Here is a 15,185-nt window from a genome sequence, read left to right as displayed (position 1 = left end):
AGGAGTCTGACATCTCCTGGACACAACTACTTAACAACACCCTCTTTTATCACAGTCTTTACAAGGTATGTTCCTCTTTCCCATTTCTTCTTTCACTGGTATTTATACATTATCTCCGTTCACATTCTTGTAACTCCCCAGCTTTCTCTTCCCCTCTCTCCATACGGAAGGCCCACTGTTCAGCTCCCAGGGCGGGCAGCTGGCTCTACATCAGACACATCTGAGGACAAAAGGGAAACTCCAGATTGTCGTGGTGAGGGCAGCCACCCGTGGCAATGCTCAGCGGTATTCCGGTTGTTTATGGTTGGGACTAATTACAGATCGACAGACCAAACCAAGCTCTAGAATCTGCAGTTGGTACAAAGAAAACACAGAACTGGATTAGACAGAAAAACACAGACTGACCATTAAAACTGTCTCCACTTGCAGCAAGCCAGATAAAACATGGAGCGATGTAAACTCAATAGGGCAGCTTAAAGACATCACTCAGGATCAAGCTCACACGCTCTGGGGAAGCCTATTAACTTGTGTAGGGGTACGGTATCACAGTTTTATTGCTACCCTGCGGCATGATGTATTCAGCATATGAAGAATGTATCTATAGAATTAAATCCACACTAAAGGCTGTTGTAAAGCTAATTGTAAGAGATAATCTCCCTCCAAGCTCCATGTCTCACTTTACAATCACTATAGTGGCAGCAAAAGACTTTTCTTTTTTAAGCAAAGTGTTACATTGAGCTTTATGGTTGATGTTTTGGAGAGAGCCCTGCACTTGATATCTTAATGAACTGAGAAACTGTGTCAGTAATGGAAATCTACTTAGAGAACAACATCACCTACCACAAAAGACCAATAAATCAGAGATTTGCTTGTCTGTCACATTACCCTGTTTTTTGTACATGTCAGGCTTTAGGGTTTTGTTTCTCTTAAAAAAAATAATTACTGAACACGTTTGCTGTCATTTAACAAACAGAATTTGAGCTGTGGTCTGTGGGTAACTCACTTATTGAAAGCAAATTGGATTTCCTACCCTCCCTTCCCCATCGTTTCAGGAGACTGCGGACTAAAGACATAATTGTTATGGAATTTTACAACGTGGGCTGCACGTTTACAACATCCACACAGCATCTTGACAACTGTGGGTGTATAGTTTCTATTCCCCACAAAGGTTTGACGGACATGTTAACAGCCAACCACACACCAGAGGTCTCTATGTATGTGAATTGTAGATAATAAAGATACAAGTGTGTGAGAGGACGCAGCAAATGGGATCAGCATGAAAGCTAAAACCTCTCAGTCAAAAGTAGGCTTGTCGCAGAAAGCTGTGTGTTTCTGATAAAAAGAATGGCATCAGTTGTCAACAAAGGAAATTCAGCAAACCACACAGAGTGTTGAGTAAAATCCAGCGTAAACCCCCTCTAAGATGTGCACTGCATAGAAATCCAAACACAGCAGCCAAATGCTTTACAATTAAACTCTTGAGTGAGTAAGTTACAGTTTCCTCTCAGCTTCATGCTGGTTAAATTCTCCTGTATCTTATCAGTGACAAGTACCTGCAACTTTCTCTATGGCTAAATAGAAATCACTTGACTCTGTAGCTGGTTATTTTCTGGAGGAGGGTGAGAATAAAATGTTATTAAACGATTAAACCACAAGGTTTTACAGCAACATCCATATACACACTGTAAAACACTGTGAGCACTGACCTCATTTTATGTTTGATGTATTTCCTCTTTTCATCATTAGTCTTTATGTCCTTGGCTGTCAGTGACAAACCTGTGTAATTAAAGCTCTTTATGAAGAAAGTCAGCCTGATTAATATGCATGTCCTCCTTTCTGTCATGCTTCCAAGCCAAGCTAAATTCTTGCTTATACAGTAAAAGTAAATTAACATGTCTTGCTTAACTAGCTGACATGTAATGCGGGATTCATGAAGGCGTGTATGAAAGAGATAGCTTTTAATTAAAACTACAGCATTCGGCATATGTATACACACACACACACACACACACACATACACACACACACACACACAGTTTACATGTATGAGTGAGGAAGAGAAAGAAAGGGACATAAATAACAAGTAAATTTCAACTTTCTTTTAAACAGTGAACTAATTTAGGCTGAAACATGAATTTTTCTACTGATAAATACAGAAAATTAATTAAATCTTTTTATTTATTTCTTATGAATTAATCAAGTTCTCAATAAAATATAATTTATCAGTGACAGTTTATGCTCCACTTCAAAAAATCTGCAAGTTTCAGAAATTCTCTATTAAAGCAGTTTTTTGTAAGTTTTCTCTGCCACTGAATGTGGTTTCTTGCCGGTAGCAGGTGATGGTGATTGTCACTTGACAAAAGCTTTGGCCACCGTTGCATTTGCAAGATAACAGGTTATAATATGCCCTCTGAGCAGCACTACGTCTTCGGGACAGATTGGAGGCTACAGTGATTCCCTATCGGAAAGTGCCGAGACCGTGGGGCTAGCTGTTTAGCATGGTAAATTCAGTAGAGGAAAGACGTGACAGAGACAAGAGTTAACATAAGTGTTGCTTTCCACTGCAGCGCTTGGAGAGTAAAGGAATGAAGTTTGATGCTGAACTTGCAACATTTCTTTTAGACTGGTAAGTAAACAGCTGTTAATGTTAACATTGGCTATGTAGCAATAGCAAAACTTACAAACAGCTCCTTTAAAGCTGGTTTACAACACAGTTGTTTCCTGAGTGTAAACATGAGTACATCAGTGGGTTACTGGAATGCAAACACTGAACAGTGCATACAACACTAAAATCACCATCTTGTCTGAATGCGGCTGTTGTTTGTCTTCCTTTGTTTAAAAAGCAGTTCACTATGTCCCTGAATAACAAGAACTGCCTTTTTAACATGGAACATCTTAGGTCACTGTTTTTTTTTTTACAAATCACAACAAATTAATCTGTCAATTTTAGAGGGAGAAGTGGTGACAAAGGCAGGGACATATCACAGTGTAAGAAACATTATCATCTTCCAAATACACCTCCCGCTGCTCTTTCCACCCCAAAAGAGCCACCTTGCTTTTCTGACCCGAAAAGAAACAGAGAGAGGGTTTCCTCTGATCTTTGCCGAGTCCTATCACGTGTCGGTGCAGGTGTTCCACTCCAGCACTCGCCCAGAGGGAAGAAGATGTGCTGGCACAGGGGAGAATTATGCATGCCAGAGTAAATACACGTGTGTATATATTCCCCATTTACATCTTTCATCTTCTTCAGCAACACACTTCCCACATTTCCACTGAAACTCCTCCTCAGAGTGCATTATTAGTGCCACGGAAAAACCAAAGGGAGAAACTGATTGAACACTTTCACTTGATCTTACAGTATGGTGTCCCAGTGCTGGGTCCAGACATATAAAATGAACTGAATACTGGATCTTGTTGTGCTGTGATCTTGTTTGCCAGTCTTATGCTGATTGGCTAGTTTCTACAAAGCCACTGTTCCTGTCAGTCAACAGTCCTCTGGATCACAGTCCTCCCAACTCCTCCTCTTCCTCCTCGTCCTCCTCCTCCTCTTCCTCCTTCTGTGGCCCAAATCTAGTGGCTGAATGCCAATATCTGGGCAGGACACCCACCTACTATCACAGTCACAGTCACAGCCGAATCCACAAAACTTGCTTCTCTCATCCGAATAAGGACTTATGTTTCTTCTTTGTTCAAAGTGCTACACGCTTGCTTTCAAACCCCATTCTCAGACAGACACGTCACACTCGTCTCATCCCCTAGAGACGTTCAGCCAGGAGCCCCCGTCAGCCTGCCAGCCTGATATAGCTGTGGTATGGGCCCTGGTGTGGGCCAGGGTCTGAAGGAATGGGAGTGTTTGTTTTCTTGGCATTTCGATCCTCATGTGATCCAGATACCGTCACACACCAAACGACAACTGAGCGGGGGGGAGTCATTGTTACAGAGACATGGCATGCACTAATATTGCTAATGAGATCACAGCGTGTACCGGGCTGTGTGTGCCTGTGTGTATGTGAGACTAAAAGGAGGGTGTATGAGTTAAAAAGGTAATATGAGATGTGCCTTCACTCAGCTGGGTGACTTGAAAATGGGGTGAGTCTGCAAATTTAATTTGAGCAGCGCCAACAGGATTATTTGCGGAAAAGGGTCTTGCTGTGTCAGGCAAGGTCAGGCAGCGGATGTTTACAAGTGGTGAGGTAGTGAGCGCTGGGGTGCATTTTCAACATGAATGTTGCATAATGTCTTCACCACCTTGGAATGCAGAGCGACAAACACTGTTTAGTATGATTGTCTTTGCAGTTCCACTCAGTCCAAATGTAATTTTCCTCTTATCATCCATACAGAATCAAGAGAGCGTCATTAATTTGAACTTAATTTGAAAATCAGAATAACTCACATCTGAGTGAACACTAATCAACACTAACTATTCATTATTTTAAGAGTACCAACATGTATATATGAAGTGGAAACTGGGTTTATATGTCGGGATGTTTTGGTTTATGGTCTATGCAGTGTAATGTGGTAATAAAACTGTGTCAGACAGTGGCCACACTGCACTGGTAGCATGTATTTCTGTCCACAACTACATAACAAAGACAGGACTAACCACAGTGTTCCCAATGAGCCTGAAACAGCCAAAGCCAAGGTACAGCAGCATTAAAGTCGTTCCTGCCCATTATTGAATTAGGACAAGATTAGAAACTGCCATAAAAAAGAGACAAGGGGTCTTATTGTAAGAACAAGAGATAAGAAGCGGAGCATTTCTAAATTTCACATTTGGATGGAAATAAGTGAGTCACGATGACCTAGTTTAGCATTCAGAACAGTGGAGGAAGGCTTTACACATTTGCAGTGCCAGGAAGAGCCATTATTAAGTGTGGATTTGCAGAGACGCACCACACCCACCGCCTCCATCCATCTCATCTGTAATTTATGAGACCTCCGTATTCCACTGAGCTTCAACACGATGCAAATTAAGAACCATATAGAATATTTTGACTTTACAGAATACATCCCTGCAGCTAAAGGAAATCCTGCTCCAAAAGGCGCAGCCAATAAGACGTTTTTCTTCTGCAGGCAAATCTGTTAAACTGACGGCTGTTTTGACAACCAACAAACATGCAGACTCACACAACGCACCTCCAAAAACCTACCACACTTCATCCTGAAAGGTCGGTGCTTCAGATGAATCTACAAGATAGTACTGAAGCATGAAAGTAGCCCCCATCCAGGGCCTGTAATCTCCGACAGCAGGGAGAGCTCAGGTTCACCATGGTAAACAAGTCCAACAGCAGCAAGGTATGTCTGAGAGATTTCAGCACAACACGTAGCAAGTTATTTTAAGATGCAGGGTGAGTCCAGGAGAGTTAGTGAGGTCAAAACTTGGCCAAAAGCAAGAACCCCTTTGTGCTCTCAACACATTTGAGTAAGGCAGAATTGTTTTGACCTCACCATAGCCACAACCAATCACAGAGGCCTTGCCCTAACTCAAACAAATACTTGTGTAGATAGATCACCACAGATCCTGCAAGGGAGAATTATCCTTCCATATATGGAGTTCAATGCAGCATCAAGGCAGTTAAAAGTTGGAGATCATATAACACTCTTTTAGTATCAACAACACTTCTAAAGCTCTAATCCAGAATTCAAGAGAGAAACACTGAAGCACAGATATGGCTTTACAATGAAAGTGTAGTCAAGACACTATCATTTCTCCCTGGACAAGCTTTGTCTGGAGGGTCTCCTGTTTTCCTACTAGCTGCTAATGTTTGGAGCTGTGGCACTTGCTTCCAGGGTTAAAGTCAGTCTTTGACAGTAAGACTCAGTCAAGGCAAATCCCTGAGAGCAGCAACCACTTGGTCAGACCTGTGCCAACACTCTCCTGGATCAAAAGCCTAACTGCAGAAACATGGTCGATGCGGGGGACATTTTTCACCTGTTACAGAGATACACGATGGCAGTGTTGAAAATGTAAAGTGTGCATGTGCAGGTGTGCACACATGCTGGGTGGGCTTAAGTGCATGTGACTGCATGTCACTTCATTGTCGGTTGTGAATTTTATTTGTATTTCATAGTTATTTGCTTTACCACATGTCCATCCACACCCAGATTTAATAACCAGAAAGGCAGAACTGCGGGACCAACCCCGAAGACATTTTGCTTCTAAATGAAACTGGAAACCAGATTCATCCTGGGATTTTGATCTCCCACCACATATTGTTAGGTCTTTATTGGCCATCTCCCATTCCAGCCTCAGGCTATAAGCTGTGTTAGTTCTCAGACTGAGGGAGGTTTTAGAAGCCAGGATTGCAAAATTCTGAGCAAGAAATATCTTATTCAGGCACAATATCTACATTTCATGATAATAAAGAGATGCAGTCAGTGTTCAACAGTTAAGAGTTTGTAGCAAAGTACGCTTTAAAGACAGTGGCATTAAATGGTTGCAAAATTAGGCCACATTATCTACAAAGTGTTAATTATTATTGTGACATATTCCTTGTTGTTGGTTTGAGACACAAATGCATGCATGCATTAGGTTACAGACCTTAATTTGATATGTTCACCACTATGCTGTGACACAAGACTTTTGTTGTACGTTTTAGTGCCATGTTGAGTCTACAGTATTGGGAAGAATGTGATTAGCCTGATAGTCAGGATGTATGGCCACTTTACCAGTTACAAAGCCATTAGTCATTTTCTGTGAGGGGTTGATTAAACAACTATTAATTAATTTAATAAGATAAGATAAGAAATAATTTATTTAGGCCTATAGGGAAATTCACAAAGTCACCATGAGTTAACATCACGGTATCTTTTTACAAAGACTGGATATTTAAAATCCATGTTGTCAATGCAAGGACTGTTTGCAGGTTCGTGAATATATGACATTGTAGAACCAGGTTTACTCAGAGGGATGGGGTTTTTTTTCACAAGCTAGCATTTCACTTGTCATGATAATATGACAAAAAGTTGTTGGGCAGGAGAAGGATTTTAAAAGCAGCTTAGCAGCAGCTCCGGGTAAAGAATGAGTTATTGAACATATTGTATGTAAGTCTTCATAAGCAAAGATTTATAACAATGACTCAAACAATCGTGAACTTAAAATGTGCCTTATGACTGACACAGCTTGTTGATGTCACCAATTTTAGTTCGCAAAACAACAGCTCTGTTTGGTTTGGACACTTCTCCAAGTAAGGAAACTGCAACAAACTTTTTAAATGTATTTCGTACTCTTGAGTAAAAAAGTGTAATGACCTTCTCCACTGACGCCTTCTCCTGATAGACGACTCTTTGGTTTTGTTTGTGAAAAGCCCTAGCAATCCGTTGAATGCTGTTAGCCACAACATCACTTATTAGTTCACGTGTACTGCTCTGTTAGTTACTTGGAGCCTGAGAAATAACAGAGCATATCAAGCTTGGAATGTAACACAGCTGGATGGACCCTTGAAGTTATCTTCAAATGTAGCCTTTGGTTTCTTCTTCTTCTTGAGGCCAGAGTGTATATAAAGTGTGTGAACAACTGTGCGCAAAGAACACAAATTTGTCTCCTATCATAATGCTGTTACGAGAAGTTTGAATAAAATGAGTGAGCTGACTTTGCCTGTAGACAAGAGCCACAATTTTCCTTCCGATAAATTCAAACTGAACCCATCTAAGTGGTGCTGGAACCAGGTTTGAGGACGGTCTCAGAGCCAGGGTGAAATCTTAGAAGGCTTTGAGACAGAAGTGCACCATCAGGTCATTCAACATCAGAAATGGCCAAGCTGCTTTCCTCTGAGCACCAAAAACAAACAGCTAATGTAAAGTTTGACATGACCCACATCAATCAGCTTTTAAGTAGACAATAACAAGACAGCATAGTGCTTTTTACAAGCAGGAAGACAGGTGAGAGGTCTGGAAGACGTCAACAATGAAAAGACCTTACGTTACCACTGCCTCAGCCTTTGTGTAGTGGACCTCACAGGATGATGATGATGATGGCAGGAGTAGTTTATCCCACACCCACTATTCAGTCCAAATGGAGAATATCTGACACCACTAAATCACTGAGTCCAAAAGCCTCAGCCCATTAAGTCAGTTTGGGAGATGTTGAATAGCTGAACTCTGCCTGGCCTGTGAGGAGGAGACACACTTTAAAGTCACACACTTTGGTGAAAGGACAATGGGGTGAGCAGCAGCATACAGCTTTTAGCCTGAGTTAAGTCACTGGAGTCATCACCTAAGCTAATAGCCCTCATTTGTATGCACTGCAAAACAGCTGTGGTAGAGAGGCTTGTTGGAATGCATTCTAACTTAATGAAAACAGCAATTAGTATTTGTGGACTGGACCAACCTTAAACAACTTGTCTAAAGGATAGATATGAGCATCTTCACTACAGTCTGTCGTGCCTTTTGATTAATATTTTAGGTTTATATAAATAATAACCCCAACTCAGCTAACAGCTCATTAGACTTGCATTTTCAAGTTCAACACCTTAGCTAATAGCTTATCAGCAAAGCCGTGGCCTTGACATACCCAGACAATCACAAATGTTTACAAAGTCAATGTTCCTTTAAAGGTCAAACAGAAACATTTTAAACTGTTTAAAATTCATCAACTCTCTTCAAATAGTAAATAAATGGCAAGGCAACATAGAAAACCAAGCTAATACAGTAAAGATAAGAGGCATCTTATTAAGCTTGACTTGACTATTAAGCTGATCTATAATTTCTACTTTATTAGACCACATACAAATAAATCCAAAGAACAATATAATTCTTGTAGTAACATTTTCACATTATTGTAGTATTATGAGTCACTTTTTGCTGGATATATGGAAACAAATCTTTGCCTGACTTGTTAAAGCTCTTATCACACTTTACTGCTTCAGTACATAATGTTTGACCACATGTATAACATGCGTATGAGCACACAAATGGCCACACAGAAACACAAACAAACATGAGCACACACAAGGTTGCTGGTGAGACATTGATGAATTGTCCCTCCCTCACAGATCAAACACCCCAACAAGGGTAAGCACCTTCTGGCTTAATATAAGTTCACAGTGTCACTTTGATCTGCACCTCTATCATCCACCTTCTCCCGACAGGCCGCAGATCCAAGACTGATTCAAAACTTACTCCTAACAAAGATGACGCTTGGTTGACCTGACATGACACAAGAACTGATATGTCAGCTGATGCATAATTTCTCGGTTGATAAACCCAAATCCCAAATCATGGAGGAATACACATCAATTAAAGGATAAGGTTTCTAATTTTAAAAACTGGGTTTTTGATAATCAGAAAATATCAATAATCTACTGGAGTTGTTCAGGCACTGAAAATGTTTCACCATCCATTTGGTTGAGTTCTGGCATCCTGTGAATTACTTTAATTTGTTCTGACATCTTCCCACCTGGATGACTCAGATGACACTACCCTGACTTTTGGTAGGTGCAATGTTATTGCCTGGTAGCTGCAAAATGTACTCTAGTATAAGCCATGACCTGGAGCTGCCAACACCAATTATATCAAGCCCAGAGATCCAAAACAAAACCCAACTGGGTTCCAGCCCTGCCTTGATTGCAGAGAGGGCTGAAGTTTTTAGATATGGCTTTCAGCCCAAACTGCACTTTATCAGGCTCCACTGACCTTCTAAAACCTGGAGTGCTTTGTTTAAGGGGCAACTACATGGACACATTCCTGATGGTGAAAAAGCGGAACAATGTTGTTCATCACAGAGTGTGACATTTGGGAAATCTCAAATGGGACTGAATTTTGTAGAGTAGAAGGCAATTTGGAGATGCAAAGTTAAGCTGGTGTTAAACGGAACTTTAGACGTTGATCCTAATTACGAATCTCACAAAAGACACATCTTTAACAAACATATCACTTAACAAAGGCAGAATTTTCAGTCAACTGATGGTTCACTTTTAAGATTTATTCATGTGCACAAGGGCAACTGTGACCAGGATACTGGAATAGCAGTGTTTCCCACAGGTGGAGTATTTACTTGTGGTGGTGGGTGGCACATCGTGTCACTGATGTGCATGCAGAGACTCACGCAGTTTAGAGAGGCAAAGTAACCCTGGTTATTTTATGCAAGTACAATTTACACATGTCCCCTACACACCTCACATGCAGGCTATCAGTAGATAGAAGCGAGGTCAGAGTGGAGGCTTCAGTAAAGAACAGGAGTCCTGGGGTGAGGAGGGTTTCAATGCCTTGTCTTCGAACAAGGCATTGAAACCCTAGATAGATAGAAAAGGAGAATCATGAACCTGGACTGAGAAACAGTATTTTCAATGGTATCACACTGAGAGGTGTTGTTACAGTCCGGATATTACATTACATTTGTATGCTGAGGTTATAGGCTTAGGTCAGACACACACATCACTATAAATATAAATCCAATTTAAAAACTGCAATATCAAGATTTTAATCTGGTGTGTGTATCATTGCTGTACTATTACAACTGGCCCCTCTTTGAGAGAGAGAAAGAGAGAAGAAGAGAGAGAGAGAGAGAAGAAGAGAAAGAGAGAGAGAGAGAGAGAGAGAGAGAGAGAGAGAGAGAGAGAGAGAGAGAGAGAGAGAGAGTATGGATATATGCGTGTCTGTGTGTGTGTGTGTGTGTGTGTGTGTGTGCGTGTGTGTGCGTGTGTGTGCGTGTGTACACTCTTTAACCTCTAGGTCACACCTGTTACCTTGCTCAAGCCCTGGCTCAGGCAGGAGAGGTCAAGGGCCAGGATGTCACATGACACTTCCTTCCCAGATCTGTTTCAGGGCCCACATGTACACATTCATTCTGTCAACCAAGAAATTATCTATTATTTATGTCACTGAATGTTCTCCAAAACAAATGTTTGAGAGATTCATATTAGCCAACAAACAAGTTTGAAATTATGGGTTGTTTCTGACAAGCACACACTGCCTTCAGTTCTGAATTTTCCCATCTGAAACACATTTCATTTTTTCTACCAGTCACAATTAAAAATATACATGAATTCAGGCAAGGTTTTATGCAATGTCTTTGAAGCAGGCTAAAGCTTGCTCTCACACATAATTCAACAGTTTTATCGCAAATACTACTATGCCTGAGGAAAAAAGCGTAAGTGTGGTGTATGCAAATGTCTTAAAATGGTTTATTAGATTCAAATTCCCCAATAACATGCTTTACTGCAATGCCAAAATTATCACTGACTGTGTTCAATGCTTTCAAAAGGAGGATTTGCTATGCAATAATAATTAGTGCAATGTTAGTTTTTTGTATATTTCAGTAAAAGATTTAAAAAAAGGCACATTAAAGTTGATACACATAAGGGTTTTTTTTATGCAATCTTTAATATACTGTGTGATGAACTACAAAACAACACAACCAACACATTTACTGTGGATAGAGACTCTGCTTTTGAGAAATATTGATTCAGTGGCTGGGCTGTTTTCCTGCAGCAGAATTAAGCACTTTTGATGCTCAAATTGCGTGTTTCAGAGAGACAAACAAGCAGAGAGCTACAGACTTCAGCTTAATCATTCAAAATTCCGAGACTGGAATTTGTTTTATCGTAACTGGCACTTACATCCACTTCCCGAAACCTATTTGATAAAATAATAATGATAAGCCTCAGCTCAGGTGAAGGTCTGGGTCACTGATCCTTCTGACAAACAGAAACAACTTTCAAACCAATTCACAATGTGAAGGGAATATTTTGAACGTCTCACTGCACTGCCATTTCATGATGCGCCTCAAGGCCAGTGAGTCATCCATGACATTCTCTTACAACACAAAAAGTGCCTATTCTAATAGAAAAGGTCATTTATGTCACATTTATGTTATCTCTTCAAACACACTGCTGTAACAGCACAGATCAATACTGCAGCTGAATGTCTGAGAATGGCAAACAGAAAGGTGAAAGTCAAATAAAATACTTGTGACTGTCGAGCAGCTGCTGAGACATGAATGTCATGAACTGTCCTGATCATTTATGCGTACGACTGTCAGACTTTATCTCTATCAGTCAAAGGCATGGGAAATTACAAAACGTCTTGTAGCCCTGTGATACCAAAAGACCAAGATCACCTTAAAACACTATCTTCCTGTTGCTCACCACAAAGAATGTCAGGTATGTTCACAATTCAGAAATGTAGGGAACAATCCAGCAAATATTTGTCCCACACACTTCGGGCACTGGCATCTGCACCTATCTGAAGGCAAATCAGAGTCAATCCGCCTCCTCTGCTTTTTAAACAGGTGAAGAAGTAACAATGTGAGGCGCCCGCCTTTGTTGACGCTGTCAACTCAACGAGTGGTAATCAAAACAAAAGCAAGGAGCAAGTAAAAACAAGAACTGACAACTCCAGAGCCACATGAATACACAAAGAAGATCTCATTTATCAAGGGTCCCATGTCTGTTTTGAATGGACTGAGGTTTCCAGTGGTAATGTACTTCAACTTTCACTGGCCTGAACTTGTGACACTGAGAATGAAGAATGTTTCACTTTCACAAACACATTCCTCACATAAACAAAAGAGTTCAGTACTTTTGCAGAATAGTTAAAAAGGATACTGTGGTTTTCAGCAGAAAAACTGAACTAGGATTTAAACAATATGAGTAGCTGGGCTCTGATGCTGGTGTTTTTCTCTGAAGCCAACCATAGTTTGTATATTTTTCAATAATTTTAAGCACTTTGATCATCACCGACAACCCACCCTGAGATCAGGGTCTGACCCATACTGTGATGAGTGATATCTGTGGAAAGACACACAGGATGAGAAACTAAGTGGCTAACATTACGGTGCATGTTGTGCTCTCTACTGTTCAAGCTCGTACACCTACGACTGAAGTGATTAGTCCGTTCTTTGATTAGTCCAGTAGTTGTCAAAGTGAGGTCTGGGGACCCCCAGGGGTCTTCGAGAGGAGTTCCAACAAAAAGGGGAATAATTTAATTCCCTTATTCACTTATTTATTTCACTAATGTATGTCTGTTTTTCTCATGGGTTTCAAATACTCTGTAATAAAACATCTAAAAGCAAAACTCTTATCAGATGGGGGACTCAGGGACAAAATGTTATTAAATGTGGGTCTGTGGTCTAATTTGGGTCACTTTAGAGGTCCTTGATGTGAAAAGGTTTGAGAACCCCTGGATTAGTCAAATGACAGCAAATTAATCCACAACTTTTATCATAATTGATTAATCACATCATTTAATCACTGTCATTTTTCAAATGTCAAATATATTTTTTATTTTAGGCAATTCAGATGTAGGAATTTGCCACTTTTTTTTCAAATCCTGCTCTGAATAACAAAATAGAGCTTTTAATGTTCTTGTATGTGGTCTGTTACCTACAGTATAATTTAATGGGAACCAGAACTACATTTCAGATAATACTTGGACTACGCATAAGGTTTTATTTTTGAACCTCTAACCTAATTTAACGGTTCAGAACCTGAGACCACAGATGTTGACAGGTGAAAATATCACCTGTCAAACATATTCACATCCCTCTTACAACCTCAAATTTGGTCACATACATGCTTATGTTAAACATTTACTGTGAGTCATCTCTTGTCAGAGCTTTCATGCTCAATCTCCATTTTTAGTTTAGATAGGGTTTTTTTTTTTAATTAAACACAGTACTGATTGCAGTACATTTTGTGTGTTATCTAATGCTTTAGGCTGTAATTACAGTCTTTCATTTGATTCACAGGGACAGAGAGATAGCTCTTCCAAACATGCCTAAGATACACGTAACATTCTTCATGGTGCAATGTAGACAACAGCAGCTCAATTATGTAATACACTTCGTAAAGGCATGTCCCACTATGGAGTCCTGTGTAAATTTCCTGACATGATGGGGATAACAGAGGTGATCAGAGTTTTTGCAGTAGCTCTGAACTGGGTCAGCTTAAGGTCAGAAAACACATGTTGAAGACAGGTCTTTGACGGAAAAGGAGAACAAGACAGGATGATCCCCTGCACCTGTTTACAGGTAGGTTAGGGGAATTCTAGATATACACTTCACCTTTCAATTATTTTACATTAATATCAATCAAATAATTTAAATCTGCAGGAGAGGAAACTTTTTATTTGACAAATCAGTCTATCAGGCAAATCACTTGGTGAAACTCACCAAGTAATCACTTGGTGAGTTTCACCAAGTGATTACTTGGTGAGTGATTATACAAGTGATTATAAATTCCAGTAAAATCATTTTGTTTTGTTGCATATAACTTGGTATCTGGGACATCTCTCCACTGCCTTAATGTATTGACATTTAAGGTGGTGAAATATATCTTAAATAAAACCATCTCTCAGTAAAAGACCCCTGGTGGTCCTTAAACCCCTCTTTGGTCGGTAAGTGAAACACTGCCTTTCCCATTTTGTAAACACTGGGAAGTTGTGTTTTGGTGCGGGCTCGTCTCCAAGCCAGGATGTACGCTAAACTAACTTTAGAGCAAACCCAAAACAAGCAGCATCGGATTTCTGAGTTGTTTCCCAGTGTTTCAGCTCTCACTCGGCTGTGACAGCGGCTGTTGCGACGTTACGAAGTGAGCGGCTATCAGTCAGCTCGGTGAAACCTAACAACAGCTAGCAAACTTCTCCGCTGTCTTTGCATCTCCGGACGCGGACAAATCTGACATTTAGCTTCACCGTGACCACACGGAGCCGTTAGCCTCTTCGTACAGACACGGCGCTGCACTGCCGTTCAAACTGGAACTTGGCAGCCGAGGGAAACCGACGAGACTTGTGGCTGAGACACTTTCAATTTTGGGGGAGAGGGAACCCTTAGCTAACTTTTCCTTACCTTTCAGACGCCGAATATCGCCCGGGCGCTTCTATCACTTCTTGGCAACCGTAAATCCCGGTTTTGACAACGTCGTCCTCGGCGGGAATAAGGAAAATCCGAGTGTGTGTGGCTCAACTCTTGCCAGTGCCAGTGATTTTTCGCACACAGCTCTTCTCTGCGTGGCTTCAGCAACAGCCGCTGCAGTTTTTTCCACCAGCCTGACGCGGGAGCGAGCGCACCGGGACACTGGGGCTGGCCAGGACAACCGCGTGAACGCGCAACCAGCCCGTCCATTTACAACGGGTGGAAATCCAAGACATTTAATTCAGGCTTTCACCAGCATCTCACGGTCTTCCTCAGCAGACGGAGCGGACTTTTTTTTTTTACATTTTTATATTGTAAAGGCGTAAAATGTACA

The 15,185-nt window shown here is 40.8% G+C and overlaps 1 protein-coding gene across 2 annotated transcripts in view; it reads right to left on the bottom strand.

The window, feature by feature from the left end:
• peak1 (pseudopodium-enriched atypical kinase 1) overlaps positions 1–14,972 on the bottom strand; it is a 103,925-nt gene extending 88,953 nt beyond the window's left edge. For both annotated transcript variants that reach the window (XM_071492827.1, XM_071492834.1), the window contains exon 1: positions 14,786–14,972. The gene's annotated coding sequence lies outside the window, so the exon portion shown is untranslated. The remainder of the gene's footprint in view (positions 1–14,785) is intronic.
• Between the last annotated feature and the right edge of the window lie 213 nt (positions 14,973–15,185).

Source organism: Trachinotus anak, unplaced genomic scaffold (assembly GCF_046630095.1).
Source record: "Trachinotus anak isolate AG129_WGS33_773 ecotype Australia unplaced genomic scaffold, CSIRO_AGI_Tana_v1 ptg000002l, whole genome shotgun sequence".
Lineage (NCBI taxonomy): Eukaryota > Metazoa > Chordata > Actinopteri > Carangiformes > Carangidae > Trachinotus > Trachinotus anak.
The sequence above is the reverse complement of the archived record's forward strand: the minus strand, read 5'-3'. Positions and strand labels throughout refer to the sequence as shown.